The sequence below is a fragment of the Crocodylus porosus genome, unplaced genomic scaffold (assembly GCF_001723895.1).
Source record: "Crocodylus porosus isolate Cpor-Errol unplaced genomic scaffold, CroPor_comp1, whole genome shotgun sequence".
Lineage (NCBI taxonomy): Eukaryota > Metazoa > Chordata > Crocodylia > Crocodylidae > Crocodylus > Crocodylus porosus.
Window position 1 is genome coordinate 83,812 of NW_017728890.1, and position 5,810 is coordinate 89,621.

Here is a 5,810-nt window from a genome sequence, read left to right on the forward strand (position 1 = left end):
ACGGGGGTTCAGGAGGCATTTGGGATTTATTTGGGAGTGGGGAGTGGGGAGAGGGGCTGGTTGTGGCCTGGAAGAGATGGATGCATGCATGGAGGGATGCATGGAGGGATGGAGCACTGGTAACAGGACCTCACACATAACAGTCGCACATGCATGTGCAAGCGAGTGTGCAGACACACCCGTGCCAGGCTCTCCAGGACAGCCCAAAAACTGCTGGAAGCCCTCCTGCTTGAGACCAGGGCAGGAGGCTGGGAGATGAGGCTCTGGCCGGGAGGGAGATGCCCTCTGATGGGCAACACTGGCATGGACAGCCCTGCTTGGAGCCACCCAGAGCCCCCAGCCCTGAGCACCTGCAGGGAGCAGAGGCCTCTGGGTCATCTCCAAAGTGGTGCATTCTGGGAGTGGGTCCCCCCCCACAAGCTGAGATGCATGGAGCCAGGGCTCGGGGTCCCTGCTCACATGCGCACGCTGGAGCACCCATATGCTCCCTGCTCTCAAGAACAAGGATACGGGCGTGCATAAATGCAGCCTCAGGCTTGCACATGTAGACTGCATGCGTGTCACTGTCATGCACACACACTGCGAACCGGCACCCAGGGGTGCCAAGGGTGTACGCACCGACCTGCTCATGCTGCACGTGCCAGGAGTACACCGGTGTCACTCCATGCACCAGGACCCAGCCTCACATCCACATTGCACCACGCCGCAGCCTCTTGTGCCTACACATGTGTGATGCATGCCCTACGAGACATGCGCTTGCATGGCACACACGTGTGTGCATGCCCGTGGGCACGCGCGCGCTATGCTGCTAGCTCTCAGTCCCCACTTCTCTCTTGCAGGCTGAGAGCTGGGCAATGCCCCCCGAGCCCCCACCCAGAGCTCAGTGGGGCCTGATCCTGCCAGGGGCTGAGACCCTCCTGTCTATTGCAGAGTTCAGCATTGAGCAGGCACTGGAGCCAGCCCTGCCGCCCCTGCCCCAGCTCCATCAGGCCATGCGGCGCAGACAGGCCAGGGCCAGAGGAGGCTGGGGGGGCTTGTCTTTCTTCCTGGCTCCCTCCAGCCCTGTTTGGGGGTCCTGAACCCCCCCCAACACAGATGGGAAATCCATCAGGTCCTGCCCAGCCCCGCTCCCCTGGCAGCCCCCACCCTGGCCAGCCAGGCGTTGTCATGCCAACCCGACCTCTGACCCCCTTAATGGCTATTTCAGATGGTTATTTATGGCAGCGATTAGGGCCTGGCCAGGATTTACGGCTGGACCCCACCCTCCCCCGCGGGCCCCCCAGCCTGAGGCCTTGAAGGACGTCGGCTAAGGGGGCAGACAAGGCCTCTGGGAACAGCCCCCGCAGCCCAGGAGGAGACGGGACCGGCTGGCATGGGGGTCCCCGGGGCCTGGACAACGCCAGGGCCCCTGCGCCAGGCTGCCCCCCCACCCCAGCCTCCCACGAACACTTGCGGGGGGCAGGGCTGAGGGACGGAGGGGCAGGTCGGGAGTGAGCAGCACCAGCAGGCTGGGGGGCAGGGGGCTGTGGGTCGGGAGTGAGGGGCACCAGTGGGAATGGGAGGCAGGGGCAGGGGTGAAGGGCACTGGTGGGGCTGGGGGCGGGCAGGGGACTATGGGTCAGGAGCAAGGGGCACCTGGGGGCTGCAGGTCAGGAGTGAGGGGCAACTCACAGCCCTCCTGACCCCTATGTGTCGCCCCAATCTGCCAGCTGCCACCCCCCACCCCCCCAGCTCTCCTGCAAGAAGAAGAGCTCCTGGCCCCACCGCTCTAACCACTGCCCCCCACACCCCTCCCAGAGCTGAGAACCCGGGAGTCCCGACTCTGCCCCCGCCATGCTCACACCACTAGGCCTCTCCTCCCCCACAAAAATGGAAGCAGAACCCAGGAGTCCTGACCACGAGTGTGGGACAGATGAGCCCTGCACCCCAGCGCCCTGCTCTAACCATTGCACCGCACTGCCTTCCCCTGCCAGACACAGAACGCAGGAGTCCTGCCTCTGCCTAGGATGGACAGACAGGGACCCTGCTCCCAGCCTCCTCAGTAGCCCCCGAAGCAGGAGGGCTCACGGAGCTTGGTGGTAAGCGTGGGATCCACGGCGTGCGCAGGCTCCAAGCACGTGCGTCAGGACACGGGGCCTGGCATATCCTTAGTGACCTCCTCACCCAACTTGGGGAGGGGCCCAGATCCACCGGGGCCCAGCCCAGCTGCCGCCCCTCTCTGCATGCCACATATCCACCTCTGGGGTGGGGTACGCTCCAGCTGCCCCAAGCATGAGCAGCAATGTCCTGGGTCTAACAGAAGGGGCTGAGGCCTGGCACCCCCGGGAACAGCACCCCCTGCTGGGGCACCCCCTTCCCACACAGTGGGGAGAGAGCATGGCACCCCCTACTGGCCCCCCAACAGTCCAGCTTCTCCCCACAGCGGTCTCCCATCCAGGCCCACAACAGGCCTGGCCCTGCTTAGTTGACACTGCCACCAGGGGAGAGGGCTACTAAATTCCTTGCTTCCCTCCCTCATCCCTGCCAGCCCCACAGGCCCCAGTCTGGGCCCAAACAGCTTGGGGGTCCTCCAGATCCGAGGGCTGATCCAGCATCGGATTTTACAGCTACCCACCCCAGACCCTGCAGCAGCCCTGGGGCTGCTCCAAACTACTCTGGCCATACCCCCTTCCAGGACACGGCCCTCAAGACACACCCTTCCCTCCAGCCCCTCCTGTAGGGGTGGGGCTTATAGGCTCTGTGGAGTTGGGTGGAAAACCTGGCAAAGGATCTGGACGGAGGGCATGCAGCCGGGGCAGCTCCCCGAGGAGGAGGAGCTCTCCTGCTGAGCTGCCCCTCGGGGTACAGCCCTGCTCTTGCCCACCCCCGAGCACTCCCCAGCCATGTGAATGACCCTTCCTGCATCTTCTTCCCCCTCCCGCTTTGGCCCAAGGGCTGGGGTCTGCTCTCACCACCCCAGACCCAGCCGCAAAGCCAACCCAACCTGCCCCCAGCAGCCTCTTCTGGCCCCCAACCCCCTCCCCAGCTCAGTGAAGCAGCCGGGAAGGCCACGGAAGCGCCATCAAAATGCAGATCGGGGCTAGGGATGAAATAGCGCGGCGTATAAATCCCTCTCCGGCGGGTCGCAAGATGAATCGGCCGCATTGAAATTCCACCGCAGCGATAATTAAACCCCGAGCAGCTCGGCGCTAAATTACATGCCAGGCGCGTGGGGCTCCGGGGCCCGCCAACGGCTCCCCGGCCGCCAGCCGTGGTTTTATCACCCACCTGGGTGTGACTACGGCACAGGGGTTTTTTTTTTTTCCTCCGAGACCGTAAAGCTGCCCCGGAGATTTACAGCCCCCTGCTCCCAAATCCGATTCGAGGCAGGGTTTCTGCAGGGGCCCTGGTCCCAGCTTCCTGGGGAGGCAGGACACGGGGGACAGGTACAGCCTCATCTGTTCCCCCACCCCCACACACACACACACATGCCTCCATGGCTGTCTGGGGAGTCTGGCTTCTACCCCACACTCCTACACCAGTATGGGACCTGCCAAGCCAAGGTTGGTGGGGGTGACCTCCAGCATGGGGGCTTCCTGGCCACCCATGAGCCTCTATTTGCAAGCCAAGGGACACAGGAGATCAGGAGAGTGGGCAGATGATGTCTGGGGGGGTTGGTCTGCCTTAGCCCTGTGCCAGCCTGCCTTGGCAAGGGGTCGGGGCATGTGGTAGAGATGCCCAGGTGCCCTGGAGCCAGCAGCAAGGGCTGGCACAGGGCAGAGGGAAGGGTCAGCCCAGCCTGGCCCCCGCAGCGTCGGTGTTCACCCCAATCCCCTACAGACCACCTGCAGCACCCGCCTCCCTCCCACTGGCTGGCAGGGCTCAGCACCATGGGTATGAGCCCACATGTGTGCAGGTGTGTGCTTCTGTGCAAGCACGTGTATAGGTGTATACGCTCATGTGTGCCTGCAAGTGCAGGTGTGAGCGTGCATATGTATGGGCGTGTCCGTGTATGTGCCTTTGTGTCCATGTGTGTGCTTGCAAATGTGTGCTTCTGTGTGTGCACATGTAGGGGTGTGTATGCTCATGTGTCTGTGCTAATGTGCATGCATTCTGTGCGTGCATGTGTGTGCACATGTGCATGTATGAGCCTCTGCGTGCAAGTGTGTCTCTGTGTGAGCACATGTATGGGTGTGTGCACCCATGAGTGTGCTCACATGCATGTTGTGTGTCTGCATGTGTGTGTACATGTATGCACATATGCACCAGTGTGTGTGTGCAGGTGTGTGCCTCTGTGTGAGCATGTTAGTGTGTGTGCACTCATGTGTCTGTGTGTGCTTACGTGCATATGTTGTTTGTGTGCACGTGGCCATGTAAGTGCATGTGTGTGCATGCATACACACAAGTAGTCCTGTCTGTGTGTTTGTGTCTGCATGCCCATGTGGGGAGCAATGCACACGTGTGTTTGTGGGGTGTTTGCACGTGTGTATTTGCACGTGCATATATTCCTGTACGTGTGTGTGCATGTGCATGTGTGCATTCGTGGGGCATTTGCATGCATGTTTGCATGTATGAAGATCCCTATACATGTATGTGTGCATGTGCACATGTGCATTTGTGTGGTGTTTGCCCGCAAATATTTGAACGTATGAAAGTTCCTGCACACATGTGTGTGCACACGTGTATATTCATGGGGGTGTTTGCACATGCGTTTGCACATACAAAGTCTCCTGCACGTGTATGTGTGTTTGCACATGTGCATTCATGGGGTGCTTGCACACGTGTTTGCACATATCAAGGGGTGTGTGCGTGTACACGTGTGTGCTGTGTACCTGGGAACCTGCCTCCCCCGAGAGGCTGGACACGGAAGCACCAGTCCTCCTACGCCTCCAGGCGGATGAGCGCCCACGAGCTGGCTAGGCCGTCGGTTGTTTGCATTCCAAGGGGGCAGCCACAGTGCCCCCAGACCCATTTGGTCCCCCAAGGCAAAGCGTCCTCGGCGACTGTCTTTCTCCAGAGCCTTCGTTGGGCATCTGAGTCCAGTGCAGAGAGAGATCCTGGCCAGTCCTTGCCCATCATTGCTCTGGGCGTGCGGGGGGCGAAGGCTGCATCAGTGGGGTGACTTCCAGGCTGGACCCCAACCCTTTGGGGTCCCATTGCAGGACCTCCGGGTATGAAGTACCTGGGCTGTGCTCAGAGCGGAACAGGCCCAGGCCAGACCCAGACATGGAAGGGCCTAGTTCAAGGTCAATGGCACAGCTGGGTGCCTCTTCCTCTGAAGGTGGGGGGGCTGCACCCCCACCCTGCGTCCCCTGAAGTTTCACCTCCCGCCACCAGGCGGCGCTGCCTTCCCCCGGGCGGGGCCCTGCTGGCGGCGCTCTGCTGCACTGCCTCATCCACTCCAGCGGGGGGGGGTGAAGACGCCGCGGCCGCCCTAGCCGTCGCTGGCCTGCCTCTATGGCTCTTCCGGCTTGCGGGTTGCTCGCCAGGGCCTAGCTTCTGGTGGCGCATGCGCACAGGCCCTTCCCCGCGCGCCTGCTTCCCCGCGCGCCAGGTGGGGCGGCCGTGGGCTGGGCTTGGGCCAGGGTCAGGGCCCGGCGGGGTGGGGGAGCGGCGAGGGGACCGCATTTGGGCTGGGACTTCGGTCCCCTGGGAGGGACCCAATTTGGACTTGGGGGGGACTCGAGCCCTCCTTGGGGGAACGCCCTTGGGGCGGGGTGACCCCCATTTATGCTGGGGGGCCCTGGACTCTCTTGGGAGAGAGGTGGGGAACCCGATTTGGGATGGGGGCTTGGACATGGCCCTCTCTTGGGGGGAAGGGTTGCGGGGGC

The 5,810-nt window shown here is 62.4% G+C and overlaps 1 protein-coding gene across 2 annotated transcripts in view; it reads left to right on the plus strand.

Annotated features, from left to right (window-relative positions):
• The first annotated feature begins 5,445 nt into the window (after positions 1 to 5,445).
• ATP5G2 (ATP synthase, H+ transporting, mitochondrial Fo complex subunit C2 (subunit 9)) overlaps positions 5,446 to 5,810 on the plus strand; it is a 4,104-nt gene continuing 3,739 nt past the window's right edge. Inside the window, exon 1 of one of the 2 annotated variants that reach the window (XM_019554732.1) lies at positions 5,446 to 5,533. The gene's annotated coding sequence lies outside the window, so the exon portion shown is untranslated. Of the gene's footprint in view, positions 5,534 to 5,672; positions 5,697 to 5,810 lie in introns of those variants that run through there. The other variant, XM_019554738.1, reaches the window with a different exon arrangement.